Source organism: Nematolebias whitei, chromosome 16, assembly GCF_014905685.2.
Source record: "Nematolebias whitei isolate Nwh7 chromosome 16, NemWhi1, whole genome shotgun sequence".
Lineage (NCBI taxonomy): Eukaryota > Metazoa > Chordata > Actinopteri > Cyprinodontiformes > Rivulidae > Nematolebias > Nematolebias whitei.
The window spans coordinates 27555373-27577990 of record NC_056513.1 but is presented as its reverse complement, the minus strand read 5'-3'; the positions used below and the strand labels follow the sequence as shown (position 1 = coordinate 27577990).

General features: G+C 38.7%; 1 protein-coding gene across 1 annotated transcript in view; it reads right to left on the bottom strand.

The window, feature by feature from the left end:
• Positions 1–22618, bottom strand: part of fbxw7 (F-box and WD repeat domain containing 7) — a 131931-nt gene that overhangs the window by 89938 nt on the left and 19375 nt on the right. Inside the window, exon 3 of the mRNA XM_037689953.1 lies at positions 16706–16754. The gene's annotated coding sequence lies outside the window, so the exon portion shown is untranslated. The remainder of the gene's footprint in view (positions 1–16705; positions 16755–22618) is intronic.

Sequence of the window (22618 nt, the reverse complement as noted above, 5' to 3'; positions counted from 1 at the left end):
ATATATATATATATATATATATATATATATATAGTGTGTATATATATGTACAGTGCCTTGCAAAAGTATTCGGCCCCCTTGAACTTTTCAACCTTTTGCCACATTTCAGGCTTCAAACAAAGATATAAAATTGTTTTGTTTTTTTTGTGAAGAAAAGTGGTGCATAATCGTGAAGTGGAATGAAATTTATTGGATGTGTCAAACTTTTTTAACAAATAAAAAACTGAAAAGTGGGGAATGCAATATTATTCGGCCCCCTTGTGTTAATAATTTGTAGCGCCGCCTTTTGCTGCAGTTACAGCTGCAAGTCTCTTGGGGTATGTCTCTATCAGTTTTGCACATGGAGAGACTGAAATTCTTGCCCATTCTTCTTTGCAAAACAGCTCAAGCTCTGTGAGGTTGGATGGAGAGCATTTGTGAACAGCAGTCTTCAGCTCTTTCCACAGATTCTCGATTGAATTCAGGTCTGGACTTTGACTTGGCCATTCCAACACCTGGATACATTTATTTGTGAACCATTCCATTGTAGATTTGGCTTTATGTTTTGGATCATTGTCTTGTTGGAAGATAAATCTCTGTCCCAGTCTCAGGTCTCTTGCAGACTCAAACAGGTTTTCTTCCATAATGGTCCTGTATTTGGCCCCATCCATCTTCCCATCAATTCTGACCATCTTCCCTGTCCCTGCTGACGAAAAGCAGGCCCAAACCATGATGCTGCCACCACCATGTTTGATAGTGGGGATGGTGTGTTCAGGGTGATGAGCTGTGTTGCTTTTACGCCAAACATATCGTTTTGCATTGTGGCCAAACAGTTCGATTTTGGTTTCATGTGACCAGAGCACCTTCTTCCACATGTTTGGTGTGTCTCCCAGGTCCTTGTGGCAAACTTTAAACAACACTTTTTATGGATATCTTTGAGAAATGGCTTTCTTCTTGCCACTCTTCCATAAAGGCCAGATTTTTGCAGTGTACGACTGATTGTTGTCCTATGGACAGACTCTCCCACCTCAGCTGTAGATCTCTGCAGTTCATCCAGAGTGATCATGGGCCTCTTGGCTGCATCTCTGATCAGTCTTCTCCTTGTTCGAGATGAAAGTTTAGAGGGACGGCCGGGTCTTGGTAGATTTGCAGTGGTCTCATACTCGTTCCATTTCAATATGATTGCTTGCACAGTGCTCCTTGGGATGTTTAAAGCTTGGGAAATCTTTTTGTATCCAAATCCGGCTTTAAACTTCTCCACAACAGTATCTCGGACCTGCCTGGTGTGTTCCTTGGTCTTCATGATGCTCTCTGCGCTTTGAACAGAACCCTGAGACTATCACAGAGCAGGTGCATTTATACAGAGACTTGATTACACACAGGTGGATTCTATTTATCATCATCAGTCATTTGGGACAACATTGGATCATTCATAGATCCTCACTGAACTTCTGGAGTGAGTTTGCTGCACTGAAAGTAAAGGGGCCGAATAATATTGCACGCCCCACTTTTCAGTTTTTTATTTGTTAAAAAAGTTTGACACATCCAATAAATTCCATTCCACTTCAGGATTGTGTCCCACTTGTTGTTGATTCTTCCCAAAAAAACTACATTTTATATCTTTATGTTTGAAGCCTGAAATGTGGCAAAAGGTTGAAAAGTTCACGGGGGCCGAATACTTTCGCAAGGCACTGTAATGTGTTTACGCTTTTGTGTATCATTGTACGTTTAAAAAAAAATGAAATAGGAATCAAATTATGCATGTTTTTTCTACTATTGTTAAGTCATTAATGTAACTCCATCTGGTAACATGTTTCTTTGTTATATTTTCTTAAAAGTGGACAGGGTTAATTATTTGCCATTTATTTAGATTTCTGCCTCCTCTTTGAATCGCCACCTTATCGTGGTGGAGGACAAGGGTTGATTAGCTTAGTGCTATAGTGCCGACAGTCAACAGTGGGGTTAACGGAAAGCTATGTTTGTATTGTGCACAGTTTGGAGTCTGCGCTGAGTGCTACAATCTCTGCTCCCTGTATGGAAGTGGCGGAGCTGCGTGGGGGTGGAGGATTTGGTAGACAGGGTGCTCGATTCTGTTGACAGGGCAGGGTGCACTCCTTGAATAATGGTAGGGGAAACACTGCCTGGGAGCTATGCTGTCAGGGGCAATTGTAATTTCCCCCTGGTAGGGTCTTCCAAGGCAGATTGGTCCTAGGTGACAGGGCAGACAAAGAATGATACTGAAGACTCTTAGGGACAGAAAGCAGCAAGTAGCTCAATGTCCCTTGCCTGGACATGGGTTACTGGGGCCCCAACCTGGAGCCAGGCATGGGGAAGGGGCTCATCGGCAAGCACTTAGTGACCGAGTCTCTACCCATGGGGCCCAGTAGGGCTCAGCCTGAACAAGCAACATGGGTTTGCCTTCCAGTGGGCCCACCACCTGTAAGAGGGGTCATACATGTTGGGTGCATGATGCCATAGGCAGTGGCCGAAAATAGGGACATTAGCACTCTGACCCTGGCTTACCAAATGCTCTGGATGTTGTGGGGCCATTTTGGTTGACACTCCATTGCAACATTGCACATACATCAAGGGCAGTGCCACAGGATTTGCAGAATGGGGTGGGGGTTCCCCTCTTCATAACGGGGGAGCGGAGAGTGTGCTCTAATTATAGGGGCATCACACTCATTAGCCTCCCTGGTAAGGTCTATTCAGGGATACTGGAGAAGCAAATCCAATCATTGGTTGGAACCTCAGATCCAGAAGTTCCGTTCTGGCTGTGGAACTCTGGACCGACTCTTTACCTTCACTAAGATCTTCAAGTGGTCACCATCAAGTCTATATATGAGGGACCATTACTACAGGCTGTTTGGTCCCTATACAAGCAGTGCAAGGGTTTGGTTTGCATTGCTGGCTGCAAGTCAGACCCCTTCAGGGTGGGAGTTGGTCTCCGCCAGGGCCCGCTGTCACGGATTATGTTCATAACTTTCGTCTACAGAATTTCTCAGTGCAGCAAGGAGGCAGAGGGAGTCTGGCTCGGTGACCTCAGGATTCCATCTCTGCTATATGTGGATGATGTGGTCCTGTTGGCATAATCGTGCCATGATCTTCAGCTCTCAATAGAGCGGTTTGCAGCTGAGTGTGAAGTGGCTGTGATAAGAATCAGCATCTTCAAATCTGAGGCCACGATCCTCAGTCGAAATGGGGTGGATTGCTCTCTTCAAAGTGAGGGTGAGGTTCTGCCTCAAGTGGAAGAGTTCAAGTATCTTGTTTTTTTTTTTTTTGTTAACGAGCGAGGGAAGAATGGAGCATGAGATGTGAGATTGACAGACTGGTGCAGTGTCTGCAGTTCTGCGGGCTTTGTACTTGTCCACTGTAGTAAAAAGGAAGTTGAGCTGTAAAGCAAAGCTCCTTGTTTACTGGTCAGTCTATGGGCCTACCCTCATTTATGGCCATAAACTTTGGGTAGTGGTCAAAGGAATGAGATTGTGGCTACAGGAGGTCAAAATGAGTTTCTTCTGCAGGGTAGCTGGACTCTCCCTTAGAGATAGGGTGAGAAGTTCAGTTAGAGACTCAAAGTAGAAGCACTGCTCCTCCACATTGAGAAGAGCCAGCTGAAGTGGTTCTGGCATCTAGTAAGCATACGGATGAAAAAGTCTTTCTGCGCTCAACCACCTGGAGCAGAAAGACTCTTACGTCCGTATGCTCTTTGTGGACTTCACATCTGCCTTTAACACCATGATCCCTCAAACCCTGATGGACAAACTATTCACACTAGGACTAAGCCCCTCCATTTGCAACTGGGTAATAGACTTCTTAACAAACAGACCACAGTCAATGAGGATCCACAACTTCTCCTTCTCCACGATAACCCTCAGCACTGGCTCTCCTCAAGGATGTGTGTTGAGCCCGCTCATGTTTGCTCTCGTATGATTGTGAAGCTACCCATCCAGGCTGTCATATTGTAAAGTTTGCAGATGATACAGCAGTGGTGGGATGCATCACAAACAATGTTGAGTCCAGCTACAAGCAAGATGTGGAACAACTGGAGAGATGGTGCAAAGAAAATAACATTCACATCAATGTGAAGAAGACAAAGGAGATGATCGTGTACTTCAGAAGGAACAAACACATCTACACTCACCTGAACATAAGAGGATCTGAGGTGGAAGTGGTCTCCAGCTACAAGTACTTGGGTGTACACATGAATGAAAACCTCAGCTGGGGCAACAACACCACCAGCCTGATCAAGAAAGCTCAGCAAAGACTACTCCTCAGGCAGCTAAGACGAGCTGGACTGGGAAGCTCAGTCCTCACCTCCTTCTACAGGTGTGCAGTGGAGAGCATCCTGTGCTCCAGCATCAACATGTGGCATGGAGGCTGCACAGCTGCAGAAAGAAAAGCTTTGCAAAGAGTGGTGAAGGCTGCACAGAAGTCTGTTGGAGTTAGCCTCCCACCATCACAGACATTTACACCTCCAGATGCAGGAAGAGGGCCACCTGCATCATGAAGGACCCCACTCACCCAGCACATACACTTTTTGCCCCGCTCCTCTTAGGAAGGAGGTTGAGGAGTATTAAGTGTAGAACCACTAGACTGAGGAACAGCTTCTATCCTGAGGCTGTTAGATTCATGAATCTCTGAAAAATCACATCATGTTGCTGCTGATCTGTTTCAATGTTGCTGCTGATCTGTTTCATGTGATGTGTTCATGCGTGCCCATCTGCTCACACAGACTCATGCTAATGTTCGTGCTGCTGTTCGACGTAATATTTTTATGCTATTAGTGCTTAGTGTATTTTTAGTCTTAGTTCATATCTTAGATGTTATCATTGTTTTTCTTTTACATTTTATTGTTGGATGTAACTGGGACCCTGTGTACATAATTGCATTCCACCACATGTACCACATGTGGTGCGAAACGACAATAAAGAATCTCTGACTCTGACTGGTAAGGATGCTCCTTGGGCACCTCCTTAGGGAGGTGCTTTGGGAATGTGCGACTGGGAGGAGACCCCGGGAAAGCTGTAGAGATTATGTCTATTGATTGGCCTGGGAACACCTTGGAATCCCCCCAAAAAATGCAGGAAGAGGTGGCTGTGGAAAGAGATGTCTGGGCCTCCCTGCTCAAGCTGCTGCAACTGGAAGGAAGGGAAGGACAGATGGAAGGACGGCTGGATGGATGGACAGACAGACAGATGGATGGATGGATGGGCGGATGGACAATGTGTGCTGACTGCCCGCAGAGTGGTACTGCAGCATAGTTCTTGGTATAGCTGCTACAGCAGGATAGGAATTTCATGACAAATTTGTGTTTTGAATTTAAAAATGGGACACTGCAGGAAGCACATTTTGGTCCATCTGTAGGTGAAACAATTGTCTTTTATATCACTAACTGCATATGGACAGCGTTTGAGACATTTTTGTACGATAACGTAAAATAAAATGTGTACATACAGTATACAAATGTGCAAAAAGGTTTTTTAGATACTCTGTTACCTGTCAAACAGTCTTTTGTAAAGCAACCAAGGCTACCACTACTACAGTTTAAAAATAAACCCGTAGACTATGTGGAGGCTGTGTGAAGTGCAATCTAGCCAGCCATAGCTGTGATGATTTTGAAGTGGAAGGAAGTAACTGAAAATCTCCAGGACTATTTAAAGCCAACGTAAAATATAATTGTGGTAAAAGATTCAGTATAAACCAGATACCAGAAACATGGTTCAAGTAGCACCAGCCTCAAGTACCATGTTGATTAAGATACAGAAAAGAGGTACATCTTTCAAGGATTTTACAACTATACTGAGTTGGCTATCACAAGACAAAGGGCAAGAATTAGAATAAATATAACAAATTGAAAAGCAATTTTTTTTGGCTTTATACATAATTAAAACAATCAACATTAATTAAAAATGAATTAAATGTTTCTGCCCTTTCTTAATCAAAAATGAATCCAAGCCATTGGTGTTTTTGTTCACTGACATGTATTTTTGGAGCGAGCATCTGTGTACAAGGCAGAAGCCTCCTCCCAAACCACTTACAGGCTATGACACTGTCAACCAGTGTACTATGACACATTCCTTAAAGCATCAATAAGTAATTAAAGCTAAACATAAGGAAAAATTGTTTGTTGAACATACAAGGTAAACCTACATAAACCAACACCTGAGAAAAATCAGCAGAAGAGTATTTTATATTCTAGTTGGGAAAATGCCCCATTGGTTTACAAGGAGGGGCAGGGTTATAAATTGTAATGCAGCCAGTTGGTAAAAAGCACTTATCCCATGTGTCTTCAACTTCTGACTTGAGGTCGTGCGACTCCTGTCTTTAGTTATAATATTTCTTAATGGTTAAAACCTGACTTACAGCAAGCAAGGTCAACTAAAACTACTGAATATATCTAGGACATGAATTTTGTTGAGAATAAGCAACAAACTTTTAGAAAACAGAGCCCAACACCACCAAATGACAGCAATAAATCAAACCAATGTGACCGTAACAAAACAGTTGGAGAGAGCAGAGAAAACAGTGGGTGTTTTCAAACTACCCATCAGTTTGCAATAAACTGAGCAGCTGATGCATAGAGGCTTCACTTATATTCCACAATATTAACAGCAGGAAACTGATGAAGACAGAATACAAAGAAGTGGGTACAAGCTGAGGGACAGAATCTGCCTCCAGAATAGTTTCAAAATGTGTCACAAAAGACTGAAAGCTTTTAAAAACATTTAGAATGTTACTATTCAAAAGGTACTGAGTAAAATGTTCATCACTACACTGTGTGCTAGTTCTGTTTACAGATTTTGTAAATCAAACAGGAACAAAAAAACATCTGCTTTTAGTATAATTCATTTTCTATCAAGTGATGGCTCAATTTTACTCAGTTGTTTTGTGATTCTCTAAAAAAGAATGTGAAATATATCCATGAGCTGAAAGAGAGAATAATTTTTCACGTTTCAACACAGGAAAGCTTGGGAGGCTTTCTTCGATGCAACATAAATCTACTATATGATGGTTTTGTCTATAAGCACTAGTCCTTCCCTAGAACTGTCACTCATTATCTATTTTCCTTCGAATTGTTGCCATGCAACAGCTCGATAATACCACAACATTTCCCTTTGTGGCTTATGATCATACCTCAAGAGGACATTTTCTTGGAAAGCAAAAAAACCTATCTCTTCCAACAGATTTTATATTACCTGAAAGACTCTAAAAGGGAGCTTAAATCCCACTGAGTGCCAGCTTGCTACTGAAAAGTTACGCGCACAACATTTAATAAAACAGGGACGATACTAAAAGCTACAGCCAAGCAACGGAAGCCGAGCAGACACTCGTTCAAACGCCAGCACATGCTCAGAGACGCACCCACAATGGTGTTTGCTGTTTTTTTTCCCGTGATCCATTAGAAAAAGCGTTTCCTTTCATTGAGGAAGAGCAGCAATCACTGTAAACCACAAGCAGACTGAAGGCATCCACTTACATGGATGGATGTGCAAACTGAAAGCAAGTTCACTGTTGTCAAGGCAGCAGGACAGCCTTTAAATCACCTGATTCCATTAAAGAATCAATTACTGCTCTTCTCTCTTGGGTGCATAGTTCTTTTACGTGAAAAACTGTTTCACATAGCCGGCGCAAATAAAAAAAGGACACCGCACTTTACAACCAGGGCATTCTTTGCAGTATATTCTCATATGCCATATGTTTCTTGCAACAATAATTCCTGCTGAGAGGCACAACCCCAATGCAGCAGTGCCACTCGGAGCTACGCACTGTTACCTTTGGTCGAGGCGGGCAGCCGGTGGCCAGGCGCTGCAGCTGTTCTGAAGTGTGGCTGCAGGAGAGGAGATCTGAGCAGCACACCGTGCGGCCCAGTCTCTTCATCAGGGAGGAGATGATGCTGCAGCCACAGCCACACATCGACTTACTCATTAGAAGCCCGGCTGTTCGAGGTAAGATGAGTGGTGAAAAAGAGACTTGCTGTAAGATGCAGCTACTTCCTTGTCCTTACAGTTTACCCTCAGTTGTCCTCAAAGCTGTAATGTATTCCACATGGTGCTGATCCACAGGTACTCCGTCAAAGATAGGGCTGGTTTTATCTACACTCAGCATAGTACTGAGGTAGAAGATCACCTTTGTGCATGAGTTGGGAAGTACAGTTTATCAGTGCATGTCCCTCATGATCACTTCCCACTTTCTCTACTCCATCAGCTGTACTGCCTGTCGTTTCCGAGCAGTGCCTCCTGCTGTAGAACCCCCACTACCGCTGAACTCACTTCCATTCACAAAACACCTTCCTTTGATGGCAACGGCCAGACAGGACGCCGCTTCTGCCACCACTCCCTTCCGGCTCCCACTATTTCCATCCGTTTCTTCCCGCTCCCTCAACTGCCTTCGACTGCTGTGCAATGAGGATGCTATCCCTGTGAGTGTTGCTGTCACCGCTGTACACCCCACCACCTCCAGCGGCCAGAGGTAAAGCGCTCAGACTGAACTCCTCCAACTTGCCAGTGAAAGTGCTTTTCCCCATGTGAAATTTGAGCTCCTAGTTGCTCTGTTAATTGAGGAAGCCGTGGACCGAATATTACAAGAAATCCAAGCCACTCTGTATGCACTGGAAGGACTGATAAGCAGGATACAGTGAGGATATAGTGGGGGGAGGGGCTAAGGAGACAGGAGAGCAGACAGGATTATTATGGTAATAATCTGTCACCGTGGACTGAATGCACTGCTTAATGTAATAATCTTTTAACTATATGGGTACTTAAAAGCTCAAATCTAAATAGTGACAGTTCTTAATCAGTTTTCTTAATCCAAATGATTAAGAAAAACTAAAAAAAAAAGCTGAAAATAAACCCTCTACTTTCTATAATTAAGTTCTATCACAGTCATTCAGTGTTTAATGAAACTAAATTTTTGTGGAAATTCCTTATGTATAAGCATTAGTGTTTCTGGTCACCTCATCACTGATGTTTCACTGAGGCATCTCGCAGGAAGTGAAAATGCATATTACACAGAACAAACGCTAAATAGTTGCCACAGCCGATGAAGCCAGAAAGGCTAAAGAGGAAGAGAGGACAAGTAGGAGGAGCAATAACAGCAAGAAAACAACACAATGACAAAACGGAAAGACATGGTCCTCTGTTAAAGGAAACGCAACTTCTGATTATTAATAGCACACACATAACACTGCTGCTGACTAATCCAAACCAAATGTCTTCACCTTTAAGAACACAAGAAAATTAGGTTAACTACAAGTATTCATAAAGTCTGAGTACAGGAGGTAAAAACAGTCACGATGATCTCACATATATATAAACTGTTATTTTGACACCTTAAGTATGGCCTGTGGTCTTTGCCATTTTAGGCTTCAGAAAGCCAAAAGTAATCACATTTCAGAGAGCAGAGACTGATCAGTAGAAACGAGCTAAGCAGAAATTCACATGTTAAAATATATAATATCTGCTTCATTATGAAATTATGTTTGCAAAGTACAAAACAATAGTATCAAAGTATGTTGAAGCATGACATTCCTACTAATGACACCAACTTGGAACATGGGATTTTTTTGCTTATTTACATCTCAAGAAAAAGGTTTCCCCCAGTTTGTGTTTTTGTTGACAAATTTGTTGAAGCCAGTGTCCTGCAAATATCTACGGCTTCACTTGTGAGAATGGAATGGTTTTAATTTTACAAACAGTTTCTGTAAAGATGTCAGATTTAAGTATCAAGTTAGAATACTTTTAGTCCCATAGCTACATGAAGCACTATGAAATGTCTGAAAAAACACAGTTTTACAGTGCTTGGTTTTTGCCATAACCAATAAGCTATAGAAGCAGATACAGAAGTTATTAAACAAAATGTCAACAGTGTCACAGTTCAAAAATAGAAAAGGAAATTGATGCATAGCTAATGTATAATCTTAATAGTCTAAAATCATATTTGTCACAGTAATGTAGTTACAGCTAGGTGTTTGAGCTGGGTGGTGATCGTATTTTTAGTAAACGGCAACCATTGTTCTTTAGTAAAAATGCTTTTTGCCTTTAAATAAATAGTTTTATATTTCTTAACAAGGATGCTTAAAAAATAGAATATCAGTATGTGTTTTGCAAACAATCAAAATAAGGTATCAAGATATTCGTCAAATCTGGCACCGATTTCTATATTATGGCGAATATTTATCATATAAAAGTGAAACAAAAAAAATTTGAAGGTGAAATTTATTATATATATATTTTTTTTTTAAGAAACTAGAATAAAACTTAAGTTAAATTACTTGAATATGTTTTTGTAAATAGTCAAATGTTAAAGTTTTTAGGTTTACTTACCGGTACTTTTTTGTTGTTATTTTATTGATTAATAAAAAAATGTGGGGAAATTGCCACATTTCTGTTGTAATAAATGAAAAATAAATCAAATCAATTTTATTTTTATAACAGTGAATAAACACTTAAACTGTTAGAAAGTGCACAACTCACAATTCTTCTATTATCTAAAAAAAAAAAATCTAAACTTATGGTAGTTATTAGCAGTCACACCTTTTGCATTGAAAAGATGTACTTTTATGTGGAACCACTTAAAATAGGATCCCTATTTACAAAAATAAAAACCTCTTAAAGAAGTGTGCACTAATATTATGGTGAACCAAATACTTATTTGCTTTACTGAATTTATTTTTGTTAGAATTATATATACACGTATATATATATATATATATATATATATATATATATATAGACCTTTTATCTGCATTTAGTGGAACACCTTCATGCTGTTGATGGAAGTGACAAAGCAAGAAGCAGCTAGCTGAGATTATCAAACAGCCTAAAACACCGGGCCGCCATCGCCTCAAAACAAACTTCTCATTGATTAAGAAATGAATACCAAATCAGAGACGCCCATTTCTGGTCTTTAGAAATCTTCTATAAAAACTATAGTGAGTGGAGACATGATAATACCTCTATAAAGGGTTTTATTACAACATTCAACATTAACCAACCTACAGAAGGTTTAATCTGTCATCAGATGCATCAAGCATAGAAAAATGTTCAGTTTTATCTTCTTGCGCATGACTTATAGACAAAGCAGGGTGAAACAGGTCCCTATTAATTATTTATGAATATTGCTTTTCACTGTGTCAGCTCACTGCTTCAGTATTGATCCATAAAGTGGAGACTCGCTGCACCATGACACAGGGTCTCACAGGAAGACCCGACACAAATCTTACACTCTGCAGCTAGAGGGAGCAGCAAAATCAAACTTTAGCCGTGCAGACTGAGCTTATAGTACAGAAAACCTCAGCATGTTGTGTTTGTAGTAATTCTCTTACTGCGCTGTACAATGGTGTTTTATCAAACAAGTCCTGAACAGTATAGTTGCTTCAATGGCTATTATTGTGCTCCATTACAATCTGTGTTCTGTGTTTTACTGGGTTAGAAACACAGATTACATGATTAAATACTTTGAAAAAAAAATGTCATGCATGTAAGCTTTTGAAATTAAAAGTCAACAAATGGATTTGAAAAGTCAATAAGAGACTTGTCTTAACAGCTGGCAATAAAGGGAAAAAATGCTAAAATAAAAGAAGCCTGCAAGCTAGCTTTGGCTTTTACATTTTGAGTTTTAAACGATTCAAAATGTTGACTAGTACATCAAATAAATAATACTTGGTAAAAACTATTTTTAAAGTTTAACATAATAAACGTGTGTGCATCTGACAGCTCCAAGAGTGAAATTTAAAGGAACATTTCTGATCAATTCTTAAATTTAGCTGCTAAAATTCAACATTAACATAAAAAAAAAAAATGCAAGTGTTTATTATTATAAATGTTTTATTTTAGATTTTACTGTGCGGTAGTATTAATTTATATTAACAAAAACATTTTTATGTAAAAGAGTCTAAATACGTGTATTAAAAGTATTGTGGTCTTCTAATAGTTAAAAAAAACAAAGATTTGCTTTGTTTTTCTGTAAGATTTTCTTTACATAGCTGGTTGTGGCTTAGTTTCATTGTAAAAATATAATTTAATATAGGAATTATGTATAAAAATCTGATAAATGCACTGTTTGACAGGGAAAACAATTACAGCATTTAAAAGTTAAATATTGTAATTACCAGCAAGGGGTTTATAAAACAAATATTTCCACACTATAGTTTATTTTCTTGAAATATCAATGGTATAATAAATGAAATTTATATATGAAAAAAATGGGGTGGGGGTTATTCTGGTATAAAAGACAACGAATCATTATGTTTTAGTGGCATCTTTTGTAGTTTTAACAAGAATGCTAACTTGTTTCTATAGTGCTGATTTGGACTTCATCCCTTAAAAGTCTGGTTTTGAGTCAGTTTTACCTTTTTATTATTATTGACAAATAATAAAAGGTCTCTCTTGTAAACAAGTCCCCGAGGCTCAATGAGACTACCGTATTTTTTGGACTATAGGGCATACCAGATTATAAGGTACAATATCAATAACCAGGTCTGTTTTCATATATAAGCCGCACCAGATTATAAGCCGCATTAAGTGAAACAAAACAGATAAGTCAAACTTTGTTCAACTCATTCATAATAACCACAAAAAATCGGTTCGAGGTCAGTAAGCCCAACCAGAATTAATACAGAAGGCGCACTGGATTATAAGGCTCACTGTCGATTTTTGAGAAAATTTAAGGATTTTAAGCATGCCTTATAGTCTAAAAAATATAATAAAGGTGGAATGAAAATAATAATTGTTAATACATGGCTTTTCATCAGCTACAGAAAACGACTCCTTATCTTTGTCCATGTTTTCTCCCTGTACTATATCTAAGACAAAAATGACATCCACCTTTGTCTTCATCAGTATGAGGGGGGAAAAAATGTTGGTTACGTACTGTAACCCCAGATTCCATGAGTGTAGGCGCAGCCCTTTAAGGCTGTCGCTAGTGGGTTTATCCCTTCACGCGCAGTACTGCACTGAAAACTTTAGTCCACGCCCACCTACTGTGTGTGCCTCATCCCCGGTCCGTATAAATTAAGGTAAGACCGGGTAATCGGCTCCCAAATAGCTTTTTTCTTCAGCCATTTACGAACCAGTGAAGCCCAGAGCTTAAAGGGCTGCGCCTATACTCATAGAATCTGGGGTTACAGTACGTAACCAACGTTCTATTTTGTATAGGCTTCATCCTTTAAGGCTATCGGTAGTGGGTTAAAGGCGAAGCAGGATGTAGTCTATGCCTCACTGGGTCCACTCAGACACAACATGAAGCACCTGCTTGCACAAAAAAACATTTCATCACTCAACCTTCTGTGTGAGTAATTACGCACAGTGTAAAAATTTAATTAGGCTGTAAGTAGCAGAAATTATCACGAAAAATGTGAATTAATGTGAAAACTGTTAAATTAGCTAAAAAATGCTAAAAAGTTAGCTGGAAAGGTAGAACAAGCTTAACTTAGCAGAAGAAAGCAGAAAAACACATTTGCCCAGTTAGGCTGAAAGAAGCAGAAACGAGCACAAAAAAAACAGCTGAAAGGTAGATAAAAAAGAAGAAAGAAGCTTAAATCACCAGAAGGAAGTGGAGAGAGCATTTTTGCTGAATTAGGCTGAAAAAAGTTGAAATAAGTGCAAAAAATGTGGAATTAGCTGAAAAAACTAAAATTAGCATAAACAGCTAAATACTAGCTGAAATAGCAAAGCAAAAAAACTGAAACTTTAAGAAATTAGCTGAAAGTAGCAAAACAAGCTGAAATTAGAAAGAATTAGAAAGAAGTTAGAAGAAGCACAAATATGCTGTAGTTAGCAGGAAGAAGCTGAAAGGATCATAAAACAGCTGAAAAACAGCTGAACGTAGCTGAAAGTAGCTGAAAAAAGTTTAAATTTGCACACGGGAGACGAAAGAAGCTGAAGCAGAACAAAATGTGAACAGTAAAGTTGTAAACAGATCTAAAGATTTGAAGGATGTAAAATGAGCTCCTCATTTTCTATGAAAAAAAAAGGCAGAAAATGCCAAATATTTCAATAAGCTAAAGTTAACAAAGTTACGAAAAGTGATAGCACCCTTATCCTGAATGAGCTGAACATTTTGATATACAATTTGTTGAAATAGCACAAAAAAATGTGGATTGAGAAAGATGCTGAAAAATGTATGGAAGAAAAATGGATCACAATACTGTAGCGAGAATGCTTCATAAACATGCACACAAATTTAACGCTCATTTTGTAAAAGAAACGTTTTAGCATCACATAAAAAGTGAGATTTTGTAGATAGCTACATAAATAATTGCACAAACAACTAGGAAATCACTCAATATTGTTCTTCTTGCTGCTTTGTGTCCACTAAAAGACAACAAACAGTATCTACTTATTCTCTATAAATAGCCGTCTTATCAGACCTCCATGTCTTGGAGCATGACATGATGATGCCACTTAGAAACAAGGAAGTTGCACTTTGATGAAAATTAAAACCCAAACCAGCATCTTGCATTATTCAAACTGTATCAAATGTACCTCTTTCCAGACCCTGACCCCAGACTAAAGAGTTTTTGGGAGAAAACAAGGCTAACATTTTGACATCCGAGTGTCAATCCACATTTTTAAAAATGCAGCAGCAAGCCAGAGAAGGTAAGGCCACACACTATCACTTTACCTTTAATTCACCAGCGCAGGCCTAGAATCTATTATTCATGACTTATACTGCACACTTGGGCAAGTCGCCCCAACAGTTTTGAAAAAAGTATACAGAACACACCAAATTCAGTGCATTCAGTCTGCTTCACAATTATTTCCTCATAATAATGTATATTCACTAATCAAACTTTAATTTGCTTTAATGTGCTTTAACAAAAATAATTTGTGCATCTAAAGCCATATTCACACGGGATTAATTTTACCTAGGGATCACATGTAATAAATAAATTAATTCCCCAACGTCTGCTTTTTATGTGGCACGTTCGCACGGGATAACCAAAGCCTGAGATTTAGCTGAAATTTACAGACATCTTCCGGATATAATGTTAACGCGCTGCGTAGTCACGACCAGGCCGGTCCATGTGCGGGCTGGGTCAGTCTCAGGCTTTGATGTGGTTTTACGAATCAGCAATAGCCTTGTTCCATATTTTTCAAATGATTTTGCTTAAACAACAACAAAAAACGCCTCATTACATATCAGATCCCACCCATTTATGTCCAAATCCCGGTGATGCTTACTCACATTGGATTAGTATTATCACAGGACCTCGGAGTTCAGCAAAATATAGTAGGTAATTTGCAGGGGAATTTTTAATTTACAAATTACTGAAATGGCCGATTCGCAGGATTAGCAACACAGACAATCTGTAATTATTACAAATAGCATGTGTTCCCTGGGTAAAACTAATCCCATGCGACTAGGGCTACAGTTAAAAGTTGTTTCCTTGTATGTAAACTAATAAGTTCAAGCAGATAATTTAATTTTTCTTTAAATTTTGGACAAGTTCATTCACAATTTTTTCCTAACAAAAGTCAAATGAATTATAGGACGCCTCATTTGGTTTGTTCATTACAACTCCAGTAACTTCTTCTTTGAAAACTTTTTAAAAAGATTTGCATCCTGCCTGCGAGACCAACAATAAAACACAAGTTGTGGTCTTCTGTATGTGCACGGCAGGAATAACTTTCTTTCTTTCTTTCTTTCTTTCAGCTGCTCCCTTCTTCAGGGGTCACCACAGCAAACTAACTCGCAGAAGACTTGGCAATTATATTTACGCCGGATGTTCTTCCTGCCACAGCCACAGACCACCGAGCTACCACAGCCCTCTGTGTGGAGCAGAGAGCTGCTGTCTAGGGTACCCGGTGGAGCAGATGGTGGGGGTTAGGGGCCGATGAGGGTGGAGGCAGGTGTGGGTACCTCACCTTTCCCACCAACACTTTAATGTTGTTGGTCCGGGGAGTCGAACGGACGACCTTCCAATCACAGGCTCGCATTCTCTAACCTCAGCGCCACCACTCCCCCTAATAACGTTCTAATCTCTTTTATCCCATTTAATAAAACAGCAATCAAAGTTTGCATAGTTTTGTCTTTTAATTTATTTTGTAGCTATAGTTTTGTTTTTTTCAATCGAATACTTTTGGAAACTATTAAAAAAATAAAATCATTCTCTCAGTTTCCTTTTTTGTTTGTTTTCTTTTGTTCTGAAGACATGCAGATTTCCAAAGGCAGGCTTTTAATACTTATTAGCACTGTTATTTTTTTATCGTTTTGTTTTTAACTTTAGTATTACGGAGCACTTTGTGCACCTTTAACCTGCTGTAATGAACTGTATGTTGAAATGTTAATTGATTTTACAATTTTCTGCATACTGTAAAAAAAAAAAAAAGATTGATGAGAAACTAAAAAATAAAAAAAGACAACCGAAAAGCCAAAAAAGTTCTATCTGGTCCTCTGGACATTCAAAAAAAAACAAAACAAAGAAAAAAAACGTAGATACGTTTCGTCTTTCATCCGAAAGACTTCCTCAGTCTGAGGTGCTGTATTCAGCTCAACAACCGAAAATCTTTTTGTGAAGTTTTAAGAAAGAACTTGGATCCAGAGCAGCTTCAAAGCTTGGCATTGATTTTAAAAGTGGATCAAAACTGGGGAGGCAAAATGACCACTGAACCACCGCAACACTTAGGCCTAATAACAACTGATAAGTACTTCGATGATTGCAACCTTCACGCACAAACAAAACTTCCTGAATCCCAATATGTTCCTGCAAACAATGTTTACTTACAGTTCTGTTTTTCTTTCTTTATTCTTTCTACTCCAGGGGTTGATTCTTTCTGAGGACAAAGACACAAAGAGCAGTAAGTTTACAATCTCAGGGTTCATCAGCGAGTTAACAAACCACAGGAGAGTCTGGAACATGAGGAGAAAGCAGGAAAGCCCGAGTAGTGAGATAAGAACGATGGGATTTTAAAGTTCATTCTCTTGACCCCTGACTGAGCACAGCAACATTTTACTGGTTTAAAAAAAATACCACGCAACACTTGCAACTGCATGTTAACAGTGAGTCACCATCACAGATGTGGCCGTCCTTTCCTCTGATCAGAAATTAACAATTTATGCTGAAATGTATGTCATAATGTGTGTGTGTACAAATCAATAACAACACATTATATATTATTTTAAAAGTTGAAAAACATTTTTTAGATTTAGTTTGGAGACTGACTGATTTGAGCATGGACTGGATAAGTTCATGTGCCCTATATAGGATTAAAAAAAGGTTTTGGCTTCTTCAGTCACACAACACAAGTACCGTAATTCCCGGACTATACAGCGCACCCCAATATAAGCAGCGCACGTTAAATTAAAAAAATAATTCGTAAATATATAAGCCACTGGTGTTCATGTTGTAACATGAGCTATTTACACAGAAATATTTTTTTTTACTTTAAATTAAATATGTACTTTTTAACATACACAAATGCATAGAGTAAATGTTCTTTTCTAAACAATGCCTTTAACACGGCTGGTTAAAATAATAATAATAATAATAATAATAATAATAATAATAATAATAATAATACAGTAGTTTGCCAGGAAAAGTCACTGTTCGCTGTGTTCATCTTCCTCCTGTGCACTAAAACCACTAAAGTCCCCTTTCATTGGTCCACTGTGACCTGTTCGGTAATTTCATTGGTTAGATTTTTTTTAACCTTTATTTATACAGGTCGTCTCGCTGAGTCACGAGGATCCACCTCCCAAGAGAGATGTGTATTGGACAGCTATGTGAGCACCCAGGAGTGACGAGACTACTGGTAAATGTTTTGTTGGTAAGAAGCTTGTTAGCCCATTAAAAAAAAATCCATAAATTAGCCGCAGCATCGTATAAGCTGTGAGTTTCAAACATGTGAAAAAAGTAGCGGCTTATAGACCGGAAATTATGGTAATAATGGAGCAGACTCGTGTCAGTCCAATATGAGACAGTTTGAAAGCAGAATTTAAAACAGCTTCTTTTTTTTTTTTTCAGGGGGAAAAGTACAAAAAGTATGCAGTTTAATACTGGCAGCAACAAGTTGGTTCTAGCAAATAAAAGCTGAATAAAAATCATTTTTGACTTCAACCACGCTGTGAAATCAAATCCATACAAACAGTCACTGCATTTCTCTCTGTGCAACTTTGACAGTATGAATGTTACACTTTGCATGATAATAAAAAGCTCTACTCCAGCAACCCCAACTCTGATACTTTTTGTTCTTATGTTAGGTTTTTTTTTTATGTAAAAATAAGTTAGCAGTCAATATATTGCCTCTGTCAGATCATTACTGTAACCTAAGCCCTCCATACTTTAGCTGTTGGACATTTGGGTGTAATCTACTTAACAGTAGGTTAATACACGGAGAAGTAATTCCATCTTAGAAATATAGAAGCTGGTTTAAAGACACCCCTCTCAAAAAAAAGTAAAGAAAAGAAAACATCAAGCTCACGAGAATCCATGATAAGCCAGATAAATTTGCTTGCTTAGAGAGCCAGGGATGGTATAAACAAAAGTAAATACCAACTGTGAGTTCTTAAAAATGAACAGATGTTTAGACAGACTTTCCAGCTGTTTGACATTTAATAACTGTGAGACTGGAAAATAATCAATTTTCACATTTTCCTAATCTAATGGGCTTTACTCGTAATTAAGAGCAATATTGAAAAGAAATGAATTTATTATGTGAAGGTGACGCATACTACAACTGATGTGTGTTTTCAGATGTGCTCAGAGATTGAAGATCACCAAGACAAATGTACGCTTATTAGTGTAATCTCAAATATTTAGTGCAAATGGACAGTCATAATCTACACACATAATTTCTACATATTCCAGGCAGGTGAATGTGAGACTTTACGAGCTTTTAAAGACTATTTATTCAAATGAAGTACAAAAAATAAGTGTGCAAAATTATCTAACAAGTTTGAGTGAGGTCCTGTGGATGGATCGTTCTTTGTTGAAACATTTCATCTTTTCTCCAAAATAATTCTTCAGTCTGTGTGAAATTATCTTTCAAAGCAATAAATTGTACTGCCTTCTAGTGAAGCGGTTTCCAAATCATTCAACATATACAACAAATCAGTTTCAGGAAAGCAACCAGATTTTTTTGTTTTGTTTTTGTTTTTTTGCAAGGAAACTGAATTTAAGTAAAATATTCTCAACAAAGCAGCTACATAATGGGACTTGTATTTTGTTATACAATCATAGCATCTACAATCCTCCGACAGAAATAAAACACAAAACAAATTAATTGAGATTATTAAAAATGAAGACTTTTTAGGACATTTTATACCTCGCAGAAACTTTTGTTTTTCTTTCGGCTGTTCCCTTCTTCACAGGTCGCCACAGCAAACTAAGACGCTCGAAGACTTAGCAATTGTTTTTACGTCGGATGTCCTTCCTGATGCAATCACAGACCACTGAGCTACCTCTGTGTGAAGCAGAGCGCTGCCATCTAGGGTGCCCAGGGGAGCAGATGATCGGAGTTAAGGGCCTTGCTCAAGGGCCCAGAGTGGGGCAAATGAGGGTGTGGGGGCTTCACCTTTCCACCCACATTTGATGCTATTGGTACTGGGAGTTGAACCGGCGATTTTCCGATCACAGGTCCACCTTCTCTAACCTCCGAGCCACCACTACAAGTTCAAGTTGTGTTTGTCATATGCAGGTTAACACAGGGTTAACAGTACAATGAAATGCTCAGGATGAGAAGAACCGATTAAACTCGATAAAAGGCAGTGGTGCAAATGTTCATTAAAAAAATTTTTTATCTGCAGTTCAAACTAATCTAAACAGGCCTGGTCTTTATTCAGTAATGTCATCTGCTGGTTCTGGTTGCATGCATTTCTTACACCATATATGGAAAAAAAAAAAAAATGTTACCTGTTTATTTGGTGCGTCACTTCCAAATGATTTCCTGTGTAATAATTTGTAATGCAGAGCAGCTAAGCAGCGAGCAGCAACACAATGGTAATTCTTCATCGTAAACCTGATGAGTAAAATGTTTGAGTCTGACAGAGTTTTACACTCTGAAAAGACAACAGAGACCAACGTTCAGAGCCCTCCATATGTTCTTGATAACCAGTTAACTTGATGCAAAAAAAAACAAAAAACCCTAAGGTTCCCAGTTCTGCTCTAGACTACAAATTCTCATGTCTTCATGCTTCTTTCTCTCTGCTCATTATTTCCTTTGTGCATATTCTCAGTTCCTATCTAATAAAAGCTTAATGTCAAAAACTAGGTCATGAACAAAAATTTTAGTGCTCAGCCAGACCCCACTATGTGTGTATACCACACACATTAATGGAAGAGCATTAGTTTTCTAAAACCTTATTTAAATTCTAAATTTTGCCATTTTTGTTTTATTCATTTCTGTAAAAACTTCATTATGGTTACAGCGTTTGTGAGCACAGTTACTGAGACTCACATGATTGTATGTAACTCTACGACAGACTTGGACTTGTGGGTCTCTAGTTTCACACTCAAGTCCAATAGGTGCCAATATTGCACAGGTTTGTTTACAGTGGGAGAGTGATTTCTCACCTGGGGAAAAAATGGATACATATAAAAAAAGGTCAACGTATATATATTGTTTTAATCTTCCTTTGTCCTAATCTTAGGCTTTGTTCACATTGCATGTCTGAATGCTCAAATTAGATTTTTTTTTTTTTGTTGTTGTTGTTGCTTGGATCGGATTTTGTGTGATCGTTCATATTATAATTTAAATGTGGCCTCCATCAGACTCCATTGCAAATTCTATAAGGCCCTGAAGTAACCTGCATGCACCAAAGAAGATATGATGTCACACACAGCATGTTGTGTTTACAGAAGTTAATATAGATGCTACATGTGTACACATACACTGCCTGGCCAAAAAAAGTTGTCACCTGGATTTAACCAAGCAAATAGGTACGAGCCTCCTATTGGATAATTACTGCGTGGACAATTATCTTTCAGCTGGCAACAAGTTATTTGACACCAACTGGTGCAATAAGTTGCTTCTCATTTCTTAAAAACAACCTTGTGGAAAGAAAGACACATCGCATTGTTGTGGAAAATATGTCAGTCTGTTTGAGAAGGGTTAAATCATTGGGATCAAGCAGAACATCTAAGGAGATTGTAGAAACTACTAAAACTGGGTTAAGAACTGTGACCTGCCCAGCAAAACTGCAAACTACATCTGAACCGCCACGTCCTCTCTGGTCGTGTTGACGGACTGCACATTTACAGAGATAATAAGACATGGTGGCACAGCTTCCCTACACCCAGACTTATAAGCAGTGCTAGGATAGGCTAAAGAAACTGAAATCAGTTATAGTGCGATTAAGGCCTGCGACAGGCGGAGTGGCTCAGACACGATGACCTGTTACAATACCACCCACTGAACCCACTTCACAGAATGGGGAAACAGATCACAGTGGCAAATCACCTACACCCAGTGGTGTAGTCTGCATTTTTGTGGTGGGTATACTGTGCTTATAAACAAAAATACACTGGTTAGTACAATGTAATCATCAATTTATTTTGATTTTTAAGCATATTGAATATTTTGAAATTTCTCTGATGCTTAAATTTGAATAAATGAACAACAAACTTTGTAGAACAGTTGTCTTTGTATTAAAAACATGTTATATAATTTATAACAGTATCAAAGCAAAATATGTTAAAGTATTAAGTAGCAAGTACAGAAGTATTAATTGCATAATAATTCGCTGGATAAGCGAATGTAATAAGCAAGCGCTGCAAACCGATAGATTGTTATGGAGTCATTTACCTGCCATTTAACGTTTCAATGGCACATGCCTCATGATATGTTATGTATCATTGGGCACTTTTAAGTAGGTATACTGAAATTCTCAAGCTTTTCTAGTGGGTATACACCATATACCCCCGTATCTTGTAGACTCCACCACCGCCTACAACTGAGAAGAACTGATGAAATGAGAGCAGAGTGAAGTCCCACTTATCAATGGCAAAGCGGTTATAATGGATTTATGGACATACCTGTTTAGGGAACACAGTCACAGGTATGGGAACAGTGTGCTACTCCGTCGGCCCATTCCCTCCAAAGAAATGTTTCGAACAGTTGTAAGTATTCTCGTTTATATTTGTCTGTTCGAAACCAACTCGGCCACTGAGTCAAATTTCTCTCCCTGAGTAATTGGCTTTGGAAACAGCAAGAACCAAACAACTTGCATGAAACACATCAGCAAATCGACTGTCACCATTGCAAGTTCTGATACCATTTTTCTGCTGTTTTTTTAAATTGGCACAAACCACAACTACAGCACTGTATTGTATTGTACTCTAATGCCCCTTTTGCACTGCCCCTAATAAGCCCCAACTCTGCTCAGCCCTGCACAGCCTGGTTCAGCTCAGCCTGGATTTGCACCTGCACTTTAGGACCGATTCTGGAGGCGTGTCCAGAATCCAAGTCCTGCTAATGAGTTCTGCAATGAGTTACTCAAAGCAGTCTGCTCCTCAGATAAATAATATTAAATTATTATTTTTATATATGAATGTTTCTGTTAACATATTTTATATATGAATATTTCTGTTCAGTGCCCTGACACGACTTCTGTTGTGACTTGGCGCTGTATAAATAAACTGACCTGAATTAAATCTGATGAACCAGATTCTACAAAAACATTTATATTTAAATCTAAAAAA